We start from the raw sequence: 17,865 nt of genomic DNA, 5'->3' as shown, positions 1-17,865 counted from the left end.
TGTGTGACTTTGAGAAAATCTCCTAACTCCCCGTTGCCGCATTAGGTTGTAATGAAATTCGAGTTAGGACAATATTTGGTACTTTGTAAGCACTCAGAAGTGTTAGTTGTGTGGTGTTTTTTTTTTTTAAGTGCTAGCTGTTATATTAATACAGCAAGTGTAAATATCTGTTGTTGGAGATCTATGTTTGCTGATGTTGAGAGTCACTATAGCACAGGAAAGAGAATGTTCCTCATTTTCGTCCAATAAGCACAATTACAGTGTATTTCTCTGCATATCAACAACATCTTGAGGGCTTGGAGGATCACAGTTTATGATAGTTGCTAAACTAATGAAACTCTTTTTCCCCTTTAAACTGAAAACAGAGATTCAGAAGAGCTGAAGAATTTAAGACAGGACTTGTAGGTAGATCCCTTGGGAACTTTTGGTTCATGTCAAACATATTAGCAACCTCTTGTTTGCTCAGTTCCAAGGCAAAACAGAATACCCCAAAGTCAGTGTATCTCAAAGGATATATAGTATGTGAAACTCTGACCTCAGACTCTTGGGGGGGGGGGGTGGACGCTTGTTAAAAAGGGAGCTCTCCAGAACTCTGTTGGGACCTACTGATTCATCGAAGGGTTAACCGGTATCTCAAGTGCTTCTTACATCACCTTAATTTGGAGACTCCTGGCATATTGAGTGATGCAGGGAGCGAGCATCCTCCGTGCCCTTGAAATCTGCAAGACTCAAATGGGGCCAAACCCTGGGCACCTCTTAGGGTAGGCTGCTGTGCTAATGGAGTTGCCACATTTGATGCTCTGCCTGGCCATGGAGCATCTCCCAACAACTGGCTCCCGTAAGATCCAAACCTTCCCCCGCCGTTAAGGTTGCGCGCCTGGCAATCTTGAGTCCCTTAGCTGTTTTCATCAACAGTAGGAAAAGAAAAGGGGATTTTGGCACGCTAGTGGTTCTGGAATTCAAATATGGGCCTGTTCCACCTTAAAGGGCCTAGGCTCGCCGAAGTGCTCGGGTCTTTGAGAGTTTGGGCACCACCATATTTGGAGCGTGCCTACTTTGGGGCGGGAACCTCCTTGAGAGTGATTAGGTCAGCGCTGGGGGAGGTGACCTTGTTTGGTTTCTGGCACCCGGGAACAGTGCTGCACTGTTCCGGCGGCCCCCGCCGGCCTAATTGGCCCCCGCGCTCCCTCCGGGCCGAGCCGCCGCGCCGCTCCTCGCCGGCCGCCCCCGCGGCCCGCAGCGCGGCAGAGGCGGGAAAGCAGCGCGCCTGCGCCGTGGGAACCGGGGCCGGAGGCGAAAAGCGGGGAGCGGAGGGGGCCGTTGGAGCCGAGTAGCGTACAGAGCGGCGTGTGACGCGGGGACGCCGCGCGCTCCCAACGTCGCCCCGGTTTGACGCACACGGCACCAAACTGTGAGTTTCAGGGGTTATTTGGTCGGAATCTCCGGGGCTCGAGTGGGTTTCGGGCCTCTGGGCTGTGGCGGCGGCGGGGTTGAGGGTGGCGGCCGAACCCGGGGGACGCGACCTCCGGCGCTCGGGCCCGGGGAGCTACGCCCTAGGCTGGGTCCCAACCATCCAAAAGGACGCGTTTTGCCGCACAGGCTAAGATGGCGGCGGCGGCCGAGGAGGCGGAGTTGGTGCTACACAAGGAGCCCGGGCCCCGGGTTCGGGGAGGCGGCGGCCGCGGCGGCCGCGGGGGGCGGCGGAGCCTGAGGTGAGCGGCGGCCGCCGCCGCGGGGCGGGACTCGGCGGAGAGTGGGGGGCGGGGGGGGGCGCTTTCCTCGGCGGCGTCGGAGGATCCGGGAGCGGACACAAAGGGGCTGAGCCGGGCACTAGACTTGGGGGTTTTGTTTAGTCACATGAAGCCGAGCAGCCAGTGAGCAGCAGGGGGAAGGGGCCGAGATGAGGCGGCTTGGGGAGCCCGGCGGTCGCCATTGCAACGCTCCGAGTAACGGGGCGGTCCGAGAGCGGCCCCCAAGCCCTCCTCGGGGCTGCTCGGCTGTGGCCAGAAGCTCCAGCTCTGGCGTGAGGGGTACACACCCCTCCCCTAACTGGGCCCGGGGCCGCATAGCCCTCCCCTCCCCCCTTTTCCGCCAGATCCTATGCCGCTAGGTGCCTGGGAAGTAACAGCCAGAGGTAAATCGCCCCGAGTGTTTGGGTTGCCCGGGGCTTGGTGGGTGTCCAGCTAAAGCTTTTTGCTTCTCCAGGTCTGTCTGATTCCCTGGCCTTTGTGTCCCCGGGAGCTTTATCTCTGCCAGAGGAAAAGCAGGTGTGCTCCACTTCTCCCGGGAACCTGAAGATGAGTTGTCCCAGACCCTTCTCAGTGATTGGAGACTTAGGTGGTGGAGCTAAAGGTTTCTCGTTACGAGACTTCCACAGACGACTTTCGTGTTGGGATCCATCCATGGTTTAGCGACATTAGTGGAAAACTTTCCTTGAACTGCCTGAGTAATTGATACTGACGTAAACTTAGTCGTCATAAAACTTTTATGTTTAGACTTTCAGATGTTTTTGTTTTTTGTTTTTTGTTGTCGGGTCATTGAGAAGTATTCCACAAGGGGGTAAACGCAATGGGGGCCTAAATGATGGTCCTGTTTTGTATACAAGTCAATAATTACAACAGAAAAATACCAAAACACCATCATCATCTCTTCTGGCCGGTTCTGACTAATGCCAGGCTTGTTGCATCTGGATGATAGATTAGATTTGCCTTAATAGTATATTGCTTCCCTGCAGTAGTTTAGTCACATTTCTTTGGTCCAAGAAGAAGGAAAGCGTTTTCAAAAAAGTAAGACAACTCCAGTTACTCAAAGCAAGGAAACCTGCTGTTTGTCTTCAGTGTCATGTGTAAGTATCCAGGAAATGTGATGGCAGTAGTCACGCCTTGGTAGCTTTGGTGAGGGAAAAAATTAGTTTTTATGAGGTAGTTATAATTTACTTTAGACACCATAATAGACGAAACATGAAGGCTCGATCACTGATGTTGGTGCAGCGGTAGGCATATTCCTGTTAAAATCAAGGCAGCGGAAACTTTAGAATTCTAACATGACTTGAAGGGACCCTGCACTTAGGGCTGCACCATACTTTGTATATGGTATGAACTAATATTTGAAGTACAGCAATTGGAAACAACTACTGTTTTGACCAGGTCACGTTAACAGAGTAAATACTGTGATTGAAGGGATAAACACATTTAGATCGTTGACTTTAGATGTCTGTCCAAATTAAAATTTGGGTTTTTTAATATGACTTAAAGCTTTCATTTTCCTCGCTTCTTTCAGACGTATGTTTTCCCCTGCTTAGCTTTCCTTCTTCTAATAGAAGAATAGAACAATCTTAACTGTATTAAAAGAATAGGAGATGCATTGACATGGGCAAAATGTATTACTGAGTCATGCAGTTTTAGAGTGGAAGGAATCTCAGGGAGCAGCTAGTTATATCCACTGTTTAAGATCTATTTAGGGCCAGATATGATTGGGTTCATGGATAATGGAAAATTGTCTTTTCAATTTCTACCCCCTTGCTCTTTTCATTGGTCACATTGCTGGGATGAGAAGATGACTCTCTGTAACTAATAATGGTAAAAAAATAAAATGTGAGAGTGTTTGAAAGTATCTGTAAGAAACTATTAATGAGAAATTCTGTGACAATAAGCTAAGAACTTTCATTTAACATAATATGGTAATACAGTTTTTAAAATGACTTCCAGTGGAATAATTCCAGATCCAAAATACAGCCATTTCAGGAGCAATGTTGCTTTTGAATTTTGAGGTTTTCAAAAAGCATTCTTGACCCAGAAATTATAAAAAACAGGTTTGAAATAACTGTCATTACTACCAGTTATTACAAAAGAAACAAGATGCTGAAAACGATGATGGTAGTTTCGGCTTCAGTTTGTAACAACTTTTTGTTGGATAGATGGACCTGTCACTTAGATTGACCCTTGTTAAAAACAACTTGTTAATATTACTACTACCACAGTTCTTTAACTTCTTTGGATATCAAATACAGTAAAAAACTGTTAAATTGTATCGAGGTCTTAAAGCTTTTATGGGTCGCTTAAAGTGTGATTAAATTACTGATTTTTTAAGAAAGTTGATAAGCTATTTCTTAATTTTCAACACCGTGTGAGTGGATTTAATAATTACATTTTAGTCTTGTGATAATTAGGATTACTCTCAGGTTATTTGTAATTACAAAGTGAGTCTGTTATCTGCAAACCTTAAACATTTTGCAGTTCTAATTTGTTATTCAAGTTACAAGAGAGAGTTTTGGTGTGGTTGAATTGAGACGGTATTGGGTAGCATGAGGAGAAAAGAGACTTAAGGACCGGCATTAGAAGTGGCGGGGATACTTGCAATTTAGAGAAATTGGTTGTCAGAGGAGATCAGGTTTGTCCTAGATAACACTGTTAGTGTTAGGGTTACTTATTTAGACTCTTCTCAGGGTGTGATTCCAAAGGAAAAGAGTAGATCTTATTCTTGTAGGCATACTTTTCTCATGATTGCTTTTTAGGCAATCTTAGGGCAGCAGTTTGCCCTGAATTCAGAAATAGGTGTGTTGAATTACCCAGTCCTAATTTTTAAAACACTAATTTTAGCAGTCCTTTTAAAAAAGTGTTTTTAATTTTTCAATCAATAATCCTGTACAATAAAACATGAGAATAAAGGATGACTACCATGATATTTTGGATAGGTATTCAAATGAGCTCTAGTTTTTTACATTTATCATCATTAATCCTTATAGAGACTATTTCGTAGATAGAATCTGTAAATATTTACAGTTATGAGATGTAGCAATGACTAAAGGAGATCTAGAAGTATTGTCTTTTAATTCAGGTTTATTAGTAGGAAATTTTGCTTTTAATATTACAAACCATTTACATCTTTGAATTTTCAGAAAGTTGACAATAATCAATCTGATTCTAGCACTAGCTCACCCTGCTGGTTGGCTGAAGTATTTCTGTTCTTCTCTTAAAAACAAATACAAAGATCACCGGAGATCTAGAAGGTAGAACAACAAATTTGATTCATAGTCTTTCTTCGGGAAGGTGGAGGTCTCCATGAAAAAGGTATTTTCTCATCTCAGGGTCTTCGTTGCTCTACTGTTAAGTTTTTTCTAAAAATTTTTGACTTTGCTAGGAACTCTTATGTTAATTATGAGGAGTTACAATATTAAGTTCAAGGTAGGACATTCCTTAACAGTTTAGAGATGTTAGCAAGGAAAACAAAAAAGTTCTGTGAGATAACTTTCCAGGAGGAGAAAAGCAGAGGATTTTTGGGGGAAGAAAAGATGCCAGTACAGAAGCAACAGTGCACACTTCTCCTGGATGGAGGAAACTGAAGCTGGATTAAGATTGGTGTTTCTAAGATATTTCCTTTATATATACTCTCCCTCTACTAATCTTTGCTTTACCTCTTCTGTTTGCAAGCTGTAGCCTTCCCATTTCATTTGGGATTCTTGGAACTGTGATCTTGTAAGTAACTTTGTGAAAAGTATAGATGAGTAATTTGTTCCTTGCAATTCTATTAGTCTAGACTGGTATAGTTCAAGTTGGTTAGAGTGATAAATATGATTTTTAGGTATTAAGCCTTTTAGTATGTATATCATTCATTGAAGTCAAATATATAGATTTTAAAAGCTTTTAAAAGAGTTTTTGTACAAAGTTCAGAAATTCGAGTATGTTAGGAGCCAAATGGATAATTTCAAATAAACTCCTAATAGAGTTAGGATTAAAGTATTTTACAGTTTACAAAGCATACATATCTGTATTATATCAGTTATTTATCTAACTTTTATAAAAGATTAACATTTTTAACCTTTCTTCCATGTCATTTATCCTTTTTACTTGAAAGCTTATGCATATCTTTTTTCATCAGTTTCTTGAGGAAGATTGTAAATATAACTATTATTTTCAGAACACCATTTATTGGGGAGGGAGTGATTGCCAATTGTTGAATGGCTTGGGAAGGTGGATAAAACCTTGCCAAAGTGGGAATTAATTGCCTGTTGCTTACTATTGATTTATTGACTATTCCACACACACACGCACACGCACACACACACAGGAAATCATAGTTACATTTGTAATTATATATGAATAAAGAGGCAGGATGAGATATGATTTAAGAATGTAAGCCTTGAAGTAAAACTGATGGGGTTAAAATCTAGCTCTGTGGGGCTGCCAGGCTGGCTCATCTGTGGAACATGTGACTCTTGATCTCAGAGGTGTGAGTTGAGACCCCACTCTTTGTTGGGCATAGAGAATACTTAAAACTAGCTGTGTGAGCACTAAGCAAGACGATTTAACAATAATACCATCTTCATAGAGGCTTAAGGTTTACATTGCATAATTCACATCCTTAGCATTCTGGTACACAATGGGTATGCAAACGTTACCTTTTATAGTAATACTATTACCATTTGATTTTTTTTTTTTTTAATATATAGTAACTTGAAATTTTCACCTGCAAGTGATTTGGAATTGTATACTTTTGCTCATGTTCCTTTGTTAGACCCATGTCTACAAAGGCAAGGTTGTTACAAAGGAAGTCAGAGGCAGGCATCAAAGTGTGCCTTCTCCAGTTCTATCAGCAAAAGCTATTAACTAGGTTCAGTATTTAGTAACACATTCTCTCTTACTGCTGTCAGCTGATGAATAAACACACTTGGGAATGAGTATGTTTTAATGAAGTTATTTCCCAACCGATGTGTTGGTTTATCTTTGTTATAACATCCTGAGTTTCTTCACTATTCTCTAAATTTTTGACCGTGAGGATGGTGGTGATCATTAGTAGAGAGAAGAATGTGAGTGGCTGTGTGTATTTGTATATAATATACGTATAAACCTCAGGAGAGAAGATTAGTTTCAACAGCAGCTAGATTGAGAAGAGGCACATTATCTTTTCATTGCTTACTTAGTCTAAGGGGAATTTCCTCAAACAGCATTTCCTTTGCTGTTTTCCTCTTCATACTTTGTTTTGTATTTGTCTGTGCTGATACAGTCTTAAACTTGTTTATTTTTTCTTCTACCACCTACTTCTCCCACCACCAACACAAATCTTTAGGCTTTAAAAAAAAATTGTAAAAGAAAGCTAGTAAAGGTAATTTTAAGTTCACATGCAAAGGGGTGTATGAAAAATTAGAAGTTTCATATACCCTTAAAAATGTTTTCAGTGATTTAGAAAATGAAAGGAGAAAAAGTCACCCATAATCTTGTCACCATTGTGCAGTCATTAGTATTAAAGGAAACGGAGATGAGACTGACATTAATTAAGCATCTCCTATGTATTTCTTATAATAATGCTTGATATATATATTCCCATTTTATATTCACGGAAACAAACTCAGACTCGGGTTACATAGATAGTAAATAGTACAGCAGCCAAGTTTGAATATAGGCATGTCTTGATTCTACAGATGAGTTCTTTATTTTCTGCCTTCCTCTCCTTTCTATCTGTCTCTACTTTAACCTAATTATACAATTTGTAAGTTTTATTTCCTACTTATAAAACAACATTGTAAAAGCATTTTTCTGGCTACCCAGAAAAGCAATGTTCAAGCAATGTCTTATTGCCCACATTGTTTATTCATACCACCATATAAAAGCTCTTTGTCTTGGCTGCTGGATGTTGGTACAATGATATTGGTCAAAGTGGAAGCTGCCTTTTTCCTTACGGAGTGACCAAGAAGAAAAATAACGTAGGTTAATCAGAACTAATACTCTCTGGTATTAGAAAAGCTACAGGTTTAATAATACTATTTGATGAGATACTTAACTCAAAATTGGATATATGTAAAATGTGGTTGAAATTTTCAATAGCCATCAGAAAACAACTTTTCTTATATTTTTATGCTTTGAAATGCTATAAGCTTCCTTGTTAGAAGTATTTTAAAAGGGATATTAAAATTAAATGGGCATTTAATTCTGTTTAGTTACTCTCTGTAATTCCTAATGTAATAATCTTTATTAAAGGGAAAATATACCAAATTCCTATAGTCTCATTGGGTGGATGACCTGTAGTAAAAGATAATTTATGGGGCTTTCATAAATAGGTTATACAGAGCAGCACTTGCGCAATAGAAATTTGTTGAGCCATAAATGTGATCTAAAATTTTCTATAGCCATGTTACAAAATAAAAAGGTAATAATGATTTTATTAATGTTTATTTAACTCAGTATATTGAAAACATTCTTTCAATATGTAAATACAATTGAGATACTTTACATTCTTTTTTTTAATGCCAAGTCTTCAAAATCAAAAGTGTGTGTTCCACACTTAAAGCACATCTCAATTCAGGTTAGCCGTATTTTAAGTGCTTATAGCGCCATAGCTTTCATATTGGACAGTGCAGTTATAGATAGTAAGACCTCTACAAGTATGTGGAAAGTTTAGATAGTAAGTTCTGTACAAGTATGAATAAAGGATAAAGTAGAAATCGAATTGAGCCTTAAAGAAAAGCTAAGAAAATAGTATGCTAGAGAAAAAAATCTGTAAAGTGATGGGAATTAAAATAGGAGATAGAACTTGAAATCAGATAATAGCGTGACTTGAATCTAGGGAATTTGTTTTGCATGGGGGATGTGTATGTGTGAAATATGTTGGAGGGTGCCTGAGCCACCCACGTATTGTACATGAGCATTTAATATTAATATTGAAGTGAATTAATCTGAGGCAGAACAAGAAAAATGCTGGGAGAATACTAATCTAACAAAGCCTCATAAGGTCTTCTTCTAAGGGGAAAGAGTTGTGCTTAGGGTGTATTGGTGTTCTGTAATTTAGCAGTATGGCGGAGAATGATCAAAATGGATGAGATTTGAGAAAAGGTTTTTAGGTTTGACTATTGGTGAGTTATTTTTAGATGTTTTATTTTTTTTTTTTTTAAGATGTATTTATTTATTTGAGAGAGAGCATGAGTGGAGGGGAGGGGCGGGGCAAACAGAGGCTGAGAGTGTCCCTGCTGAGCGCGGAGCCAGACATAGTGCTCAGTCTCGCCACCTGGAGATCATGACCTGAGCTGAAATCAAAGGTCCGATGCTTAACTGACTGAGCCACCTAGGTGCCCTTAAATGTTTTATTTAGGTATAACTTAAATTCAGTGAAGTACACAAATCTTACAAATACAGCTCAGTGAAATTTTACAATAAGAACTGATGGCTTGAATCTCTTTGTTTTCTATCCTTGTTTGGCATTAAGTGAATCTGGAGGTAATCAGACGATAAATAGTTGGTACCATGGCTCCTCTTTTGTTTTGTTTTGTTTTCAGTGTGGTTTATGCCAAGATCAGAGAGGTGTTTTTTAGTTTTCATTAATATTGACCCTTTAGAAGTTTTATGACTAGAAAATTTGTTTAGAATGCAGAGATTTTGAATTGTTTCTACAGATAACATAGTTATCTGGCTTGCTTTCATTACAGTATTCTCTAGGCACATAGCCAAGAAGTAGGTAGAGGAGGTCTTGGATTGCCTCCTTATATAGTGGCCTTTTGGAATCTCTTTAATAGTAGCTTCTAAGCATTATGTGAGTTAGCTGTCAGGCATTGCAGGTTACTTAATAAGGTATTTAGTATTTCTGATTGTGATTGTAGGGATAAGAATAAAGTGGTATACTTCTGTTTACAGCTCAGTATGGATTCTCAACTTGAAAGATTTTGACATTTATGTATAAAGAACTAGAATGTCATCTTAAGGATAATTACACAAAAATTTGAATGGTTAAAATCCATTGAGGTACACTTTACAAAATGAGAACTGGAATGGAATTATTTATTTATTTATTTTTTAAAGATTTATTTATTCATGAGAGACATACAGAGAGAGAGAGAGGCAGAGACACAGGCAGAGGGAGAAGCAGGCTTCATGCAGGGAGCCTGATGTGGGACTTGATCTGGGGTCTCCAGGATCATGCCCTGGGCCGAAGGCAGGCGCGAAACCGCTGAGCCACCCAGGGATCCCTGGAATGGAATTATTGATCATGATTTTTACTTCTAGTGCTTGAATCAGTTTTTTTTTTTTTTCAAAATGGAATTAATGGTTATGATACTGTGTTTCATAAATATTGAGCTATGAAAGGTTTGTTTACTAGTGTAACAATTGGTGCTTTGGGGAGAAGGATTTTTGTTTCTGAAATCTGTATTTTAATAAAGTTGTGAAAAGTACATAACAGTGAAAATGTATCTTTACATTCTAGTATGCCTAGTTTTGAGAAATAGATATGTTTTGTAAATTGCAGAAGTGGACAGGAAAATACTTTCTCATTAACGTTTGGTTTACAAATGCTTTTAAACTTATAAGTGAAAATATTTATATAAAGTTTTGGTTTTTAAAGATATATAATAACTTAATATATCCTTGCTCTAAGAATTTTAATAGTTGTCTTAAAGAAATAAAACCTCAACAACTTATGTAGGTTTTGTATTTGTGAAGTATAGAAGGCTAAAGCAAAATTGCTTGATTAGACCTTGAAAACCTACGGTTATTATCTAAAAAAAAATATATATATATATACTTCATATAATACCTTTTGGGTGAGATTTAGAAAACAGCAGACAAAATAATTAGATTGTTATTAAATAACAGCCTAAAGAGCTGACTTCTGTGGGTAGGGAAAAAAACATATTTAACCGTATGCTCTATGTTTTTGTGTTGTTTTGACAAAAGTGAATGTTACATTTGAATTTAGTTTTGGGAGTTTGGATTTTTTTGTATGCAGAAAAACTTTATTTGCAGGGTTGTATTTTCTCCAACCTTTGCTTGTTTTCATTGGCTTAGTTATTATATAGAATTCACTTAGTATCTCAGGAGGGATAAGAATGCTGATATTTGGGCAAAGAATATGGTTCCTCTAAAGAGCTCATGAACTCAGACACAACTTGAGGAGCACTTAATAATGAAACATTTGAATTACTGAGTTGACACAAAATAAAATGAGTCATATCTTAATAAAGCTTCTTGGCAAAAATAATTTTCCAATGTAGGACTGACTTGAAGAAGTGATATGAATTAGATTGGTGGGGAGGGAAGGGAATGTCAACTAGGGAAAAAAGCATGTTAAGCACAGAGATGAGAATTGTGGAATTCAAGTATTTTCTTTACTCTGAGTAGAGTCAATTTTAAGTGAATGTAACAAAAAATGAATTTGATATGATTGTGGCCTCTGCTGGATTAATCTAAAGGAATTTGAGTTAGAAATAAGGGATTCTACGGAAGGCTACTGAACAGAAATAAATGAAGAAAAATAAAAAAAAGATTAGTAGCTAGATGTAACATGATTGGAGGAGTAATTGAAAGTGGGAAAGGCCAGTAAGAGGTGGTTATCTTGGTGGGTGGGAAGGAGGATACATTAAGAGTATGAATGAGTACTTTTAAAATCAAGCAGGTGAAATATGTAGCTCCTAAGTTTGTTGTGCAAAGTTAAACTAAGAATGGAACAGTTTTATTATCTCCTATTGAAAATAAATTTACTTGGACACACATGTGCAAATAAATAACACTAATTGGGATACATCTGCCTTGTTCTATTAAAAAAAATGATGAGCTTTTAAGTTTGGTTTGAAAACTAAAACCCAAGAAAGTTATACTGTAGTGGCATTTTCTGAATTGCTAGTGCTTTGAACTAAAAAAAAAAAAAATACTTGAAATGAATATTAAGACGAGCTTGTAATTGTAATGTTATATTTTGAGTCATAATAGTACATTTTAGCCTTGGTTTAAGAGACATTTTAATTGGTATAGAAGTTGGTGGAAAAACAGATAAAAATAGTCTGGATACCAGTGTTTAAATTTGTTTTAAAATAAATACTTTAAAATTTAGGAATAGTTGAAAACATACTGCTTGTATAGGGGGGAAAATCCCTATAGTTCCCCCTGAGCAATAGTAATTTTTGATACTTAAGATGTAAGTTATTTATCTTTACTTGAGTTTGAAAGAGTTCTTAAATTGAATGTATACCATATCTTACAGTAAGATTAAAAGATTTATTTATTTATTTATTTGAGAGAGAAAGAGCATGGGTGGTGGGGAGGGGCAGAGGAAGAAAGTGTTTCAAGCAGACATGGAGCCTAATGCAGGACTCAATCCCATGACCCTGAGATCACAACCTGTCCAAAACCAAGAGTTGGATACTTAACTGACTGTACTACCAAGGCACCCCTTAAATCAGAAGAATTAGAAAAATATGAAAAAATTATAGAAGTAATTAAAAATTGAATTTTGCTCTTTCTAGAGTTTATAAATAGAACAGAATTTGGGAGTTTACAGAGTCTAGGAGTTTAAGATAATATGTTAGTCTTACTTTAACAAGTTTACATTTTAACCATTCTCACAGTTAATATAGGGTTTTATTTATTTATTTTTTTTAATATAGGGTTAACTTCAGTAAAGAAGTTAGTGAGGTTTCTGGCAACATCGTTAAAATGGGGAGGTACATTTGACTGTGTCCAAGTTACCTGTTGAGATATCAGTTAAAGCAAAAGAGAATAGGCTGTTCCCTGTTGCCACTGGAAATAGAGATTTCATCCATTATCTCTGAAGTTTGGCATTTGGGTTATTATAAATAGTATGGGTGAGAAGGGATAACAGCAGAACTATCTACTCTGATTATTCTGATGAACTATAGGTACGGGAATAGGAAGCTTCCCTGAAAGCCCTCCCCTGGATTTCTTTCAGCTCTTTCCTGTTTGCCTGTAAACTTCTTGGAAATCGACCCATCCTCACCTTTGTGCGCTGCTTGGGTGCAAGGTGAAAAGCAACGAAAAATCACCATGTGTGTGAGCAGAGGCCACAGTTTAAGAGGGATGGGGACTAGGGAACAAAATCGACTATTCCATATACATTGATCCTACTGAAAATGAAAAGTTCATTCGGAAAAGAAATGGAGGAGATAGAGATAATTTCCAGTGGCTGTGATGGAAGCAAAATCTTGTGCTGTGTCAGTGAATGCCTTAGTTGTGGCATTGCCATTAAGAGAGACGCGAATGGCATCCTAAGTAGATGGCCTTTTAGTGTGATACTGCTTGTCTAACTTCCTCCTGGTGGTTGTTATTTTCCAAGACTTATTCACCAACTTAATGTCAAGTTCAATTACCTGATACCCTTCCAACAGCTTTTTCTTAATGTAACAGGAATTGGTTCTCCTCACTCTTTACCTTTACAGTTTGTATTAAAAATTTATGATGTGTGGTTTTATGAGTTTTATCTGAGACATAATAATAGAAACCTTAAACATAAAGGAATGACAAAAATACGAAAACTTTCAAGTTAGTGTCAAGCAAAGGCTAAAATTTTTCTAGGGTAAGGTGGATGAAAAAAGAAATTTTTTAATTAATAAAAAGAACTAAACACTATCAGGCTTGAACTTTTGTGTGATAAACATCATTGAAATGTGAATCGTAGAGTTAAATAGCCTTTCTTTAGATAAATTAATAACACCAACCTTTTAAATTAAGAGACTTAGATTTATCTCAGAATTTAATAGATCAAATAAAAATTAAGACTATAAAGATTTGAGTGGCAGTATGTTTTTATTTATTGTATGTCAAACTATTTCAAATAGAGCATAAACATTCTTTTCAAATTCCTGTGAATTTTTTAAAAATTGTGTCTCGGGCTTCAAAGAGAATTTGAAGTTTATTTAAAATTCAAGAATTGAATTGTATCGGCCAATATTTTTTGACTAAAGTATATTAAACTAAATGTTAAAGCCAAATGGTTATAACTACTTGATGATGAAAACTGTGTCCTATTGGGATTTAAGCCTAAATTTCATACAAGTTGGAGATGAACAACAATGAGTACCTGACATGAAAAAGCAGATGAGATTAGTATTCATTTAAACATGATGGGTTTAAAAACTTTCATTTACTTTGCTATCAAATCCCTAATCGAATTAAGATAGTGGTTTCCTAAAAAAGGCATGGAGTGTCAAGGACAAGAAATGGAAAGTTGATCACAGAAGCAAAACTTTGGAAGCTGGAAAGCAGCAAGTAGTAATGAATTTTGTGGATCTGAGAAAACGGAATTTTCTACTACTAGGGAGGCCTAGAATTGGACTGTGGACCCTGGGATGCTTCAGAAATTGGTGGCTTCAGGTGCTTTGAAAGAATTGTCCAAAAGTGTAAAAATAACAAGCAACACTCCTGGTACTAGGAAGGGGTTTCTTCAACTTTCTTCTCTGAAATTCAAATGTAGGATTTCTGTACTTGAGAACTCTACACACAGCTTGGGTTAAGGGTGTCATACTAAAACAAACAAAACAATTGAATAGAAATCTACATGTTGAACCAACAATTATCCCCAGCCTCTTTTTCTCTACTAGTTCTGAGAACATTTGGTGTCAGGCTCACATACCCCAGATGTGAGACTGGAAGATTAATTCTGTTATATAGCAAACTAATGATCAGGAAAAAAAGACCCAACAGATAGTAATAGATGTGAATCCACCCATGGTAATGGCTTAGATTGATCATCCTGCAATGACACTAACCCATTAACACAGGATATCCAGACAGCTTTTATATGTTTCATTTTAAGATATGACATTAAGGATCATTAAATATTTGAAGATAACCCCAGTATAAAAGAGGAAGAGAAACAGTTCAAAAAGAAAAAAAAAAAAACTTCAAAGGTTACTGAAATATGTTTGGAAGTAAGATAATTGTACCTTTTTTCTTTGATAATTGTATCTTTTAAACACGAAAAGATGGGATCCCTGGGTGGCGCAGCGGTTTGGTGCCTGCCTTTGGCCCAGGGCGCGATCCTGGAGACCCGGGATCGAATCCCGTATCGGGCTCCCGGTGCATGGAGCCTGCTTCTCTCTCTCTCTCTCTCTCTCTCTCTCTCTCTTTCTCTTCTCTCTCTGTGCTTATCATAAATAAATAAATTTTAAAAAAATTAAAAAAAAACATGAAAAGATGCTTGCCACATAAAGGCAAATCCTCAGAAAACAAAGCAAAGTTCTTAGACATTTAGAATATGAAATAATAGAGGCTAGGAAATATGAAATATGGGATACTAATAGAAAAGTTATTAATTAATATTCTTGTAGAAGGTTAGAAGATGAAGTTAAGGGACTCTTCCAGAAGGCAGGACAAAAAGAGATGTAAAGTAGAAAATAGAGAATGGGGCAGCTGGGTGGCTAAGTGGGTTAAGCATCTGCCTTCAGCTCAGGTCATGATCCTGAGGTCCTGGAATTGAGCCCCATATTGGGCTCCCCACTTAGTGGGGAGCCTGCTTCTCCCTCTCCATACTCTCCTTGTGCGCGCGCGCTCTCTCTCAAATCTTTAAAAAAAAAAAATTAGAGGATCATACTTGGCAAGTTCAACACGTGAAAGAATTATAGGATGGGAGAAATTGTGTGGAGGAAACTAATACTTGAACAAAAAACTTGTGTTTTCACATTAAAGGGCTTACAGAATAGAATGCTCAGCATAGTAATTGAAGGAAAAAATACATACCGGAGTACCTCATGGTGAGATTTCAGACACGAGAAATCTAAGGAAGACCCAACAGCTTTCCCATATTGGAGCATATAAAAGAGATTAGAAATCAGTAACAATGGAAAGTGATGGTTATTGGAATAGTGCCTTCAAAACTCTTGAAGGGAAGATACTTCCAAATTACTAATTCTGTTGCCTTGCCAAGCTGTCAAGTGTGGGAGTAGGCTAAAATTATGAAACATATGAGGTTGTTAAAATATTACCTACAACTATCCTGTATCTCAGGAAGTGACGAGAGGACATAGACTTTATCAAAATGATGAGTTAAATCAAAAAGAGGGATTGTCCAGGAAATAGGATTTAGTGCCTGATGTAGCAGGTCTGAAGAATGATCAGATCGGGACAAGAGGAAAGAGGATCTAAATGGTATGTCTTTAGAAACATGTGGTGCCTGCACACATGAAATAGGATTTTTGTGATTTTGCTCAAAAGATACTTAGGGTTTTCTTTTCCTATGTTGTCATAGCTTTGGTCATGAAGTGATGACTTCATAAAGTCATGAAAGTAATGACTTCATAAAGTGAATTAGGAAATGTTCCTTCCTGTTCTATTTTGTGGAAGATTTGAGAAGGATTGGTGTCAATTCTTTAAACATTCGGTTTAAAGGTAGGTTGCTTTAGAGAATCCATCTAATCCTGGTTTATTTTTGGTAAGTTTTTTAATTAATCTTTTTATTATAGGTCTATCTAGATTTTCTATCTCTTCTTGAATCAGTTTCAGTAGTTTTTTTTTTTCTAGAAATTTGTTCATTTTACCTAGGTTATTTGTTGCTATACAACTGTTCCTAGTATTCCCATATAATCCTTTTTATTTCTTACTATAATGCCAGTAGTAGTGACCCTTTTGTCATTCTTGACTGTAATGATTTGTCTTTTTTTTCTTGGTCAGCCTCGCTGAAAGTTTTTAAATTTCATTGATATTTTCAAGGAACTAACTTTTGATTTCACGTATTATTCTGTATTTTCTATTCTTAGTCTTATTCATTTAAGCTGTAATCTTTATTACTTTCTTCATTTGGTTGTTTTTGTTTTAGTTTTCTCTTTTTCTGTTTTTCTTAAGGCCAAAGGTTAGGTTATTGAATTGAGATTTTTTTTTTTTTTTTTTTTTTTTATTCACGAGTGACACAGAAAGGCAGAGACATAGGCAGAGGGAGACGCAGGCTCCCTGTGGGGAGCCTGATGTGGGACTCAATCCCAGGACCCTGGGATCACACCCTGAGCCAAAGGCAGATGCTCAATGACTGAGCCACCCAGGTGTCCTGAGATTTTTTTTTTAAATATAGATGTATTGAGCTATAAATTTCCCTTTAAACATTCCTTTGACTTCATTTAAATTTTGGCATGTTGTGCTTTTGTTTTAATCTTAACATTTTATGATCTCCCTGTGTGATTTTTTTGATCTATTATTTAGAGGTTTGTTGCTTAATTTCCACATTTTTCCCATATTTCTTTCTGTAATTTCTGTTTTCATGTCCTTGTATTTGGAGAATATACTTTGTATGATTTTATTCCTTTAAAGGTTTTGAGACTTGTATTATAGTCTAACCTATGGTCTGTATTGGAGAATTTTCCATGTACACTTGAGAAGAAAATGTTCTGTTTTGAATAGTGTATTCCGTAGATGTCTGTCAAGTCTAATTTATAGTGTTCTAGTCTTCCATTTCCTTGTGGGTTTTTTTTTTTTTTTTTTTTTTGGTCTGGTTCTATCCAGCATTGAACGTGAGGTATATAAGTCTTCAGCTATTTTTATTTGTTTTTGTCTGTTGTCTATTTGGCCTTTCTATTTTGTATGTTTCTATTTCATATATTTTAAGTCTTTATTGTTGGGTTATATATGTTTATAGGTGATCTATAATTTTTGATGAATTGACCCTTTTATTATTATAAAATGGCCTTCTTTGTCTCTAATTTTTTCTTTCTTAATATCTGTTGTGTCTGCTAATAGTATAGCCTCTCCAGCCTTTTTTTCGTTATAGATTGCTTGGTATATATTTTCCATACTTTTACTTTCAGCTTATTTGAATCTAAAGTGTCTTTGAACCTGTGGTGTATCTCTTTTAGACAACATATAATTGGATTGTGGGTTTTTAACCTTTCTGTCAGTCACAGGTTTTTGATTGGAATGCCTGATTAATTTGCGTTTGATGTAGTTACTGATAAGAGAGTTTATGTCTGCTATTTTGTTGTTTTCTGTGTCTTAAGATTTTTTTTCTGTTCCTTTATTCCTCTACTGTTGCCTTCCTTTGTACCAAATGGATTGTTTTCTAGTAACATTTAAGAAGTCCCTTATTGTTTTTTTTTTCTTTTCTTTTTTTTTTTTCATTGCGGTAGTTCTGGGAATTGCAGTTAACTTATTTCAGTCTAGTTCAGGT

The 17,865-nt window shown here is 37.1% G+C and overlaps 1 protein-coding gene across 4 annotated transcripts in view; it reads left to right on the top strand.

Moving 5' to 3' along the window:
* The first annotated feature begins 1,136 nt into the window (after positions 1-1,136).
* Positions 1,137-17,865, top strand: part of ZNF644 (zinc finger protein 644) — a 106,575-nt gene continuing 89,846 nt past the window's right edge. Inside the window, exons 1-2 of one of the 4 annotated variants that reach the window (XM_055340299.1) lie at positions 1,137-1,411; positions 2,206-2,845. The gene's annotated coding sequence lies outside the window, so the exon portion shown is untranslated. The other 3 variants (XM_055340301.1, XM_055340300.1, XM_055340302.1) reach the window with 3 other exon arrangements.

This window comes from Nyctereutes procyonoides, unplaced genomic scaffold (assembly GCF_905146905.1).
Source record: "Nyctereutes procyonoides isolate TBG_1078 unplaced genomic scaffold, NYPRO_anot_genome, whole genome shotgun sequence".
NCBI lineage: Eukaryota > Metazoa > Chordata > Mammalia > Carnivora > Canidae > Nyctereutes > Nyctereutes procyonoides.
Note: the sequence above shows the minus strand (reverse complement) of the source record. Positions and strands in the feature narration are given on the sequence as shown.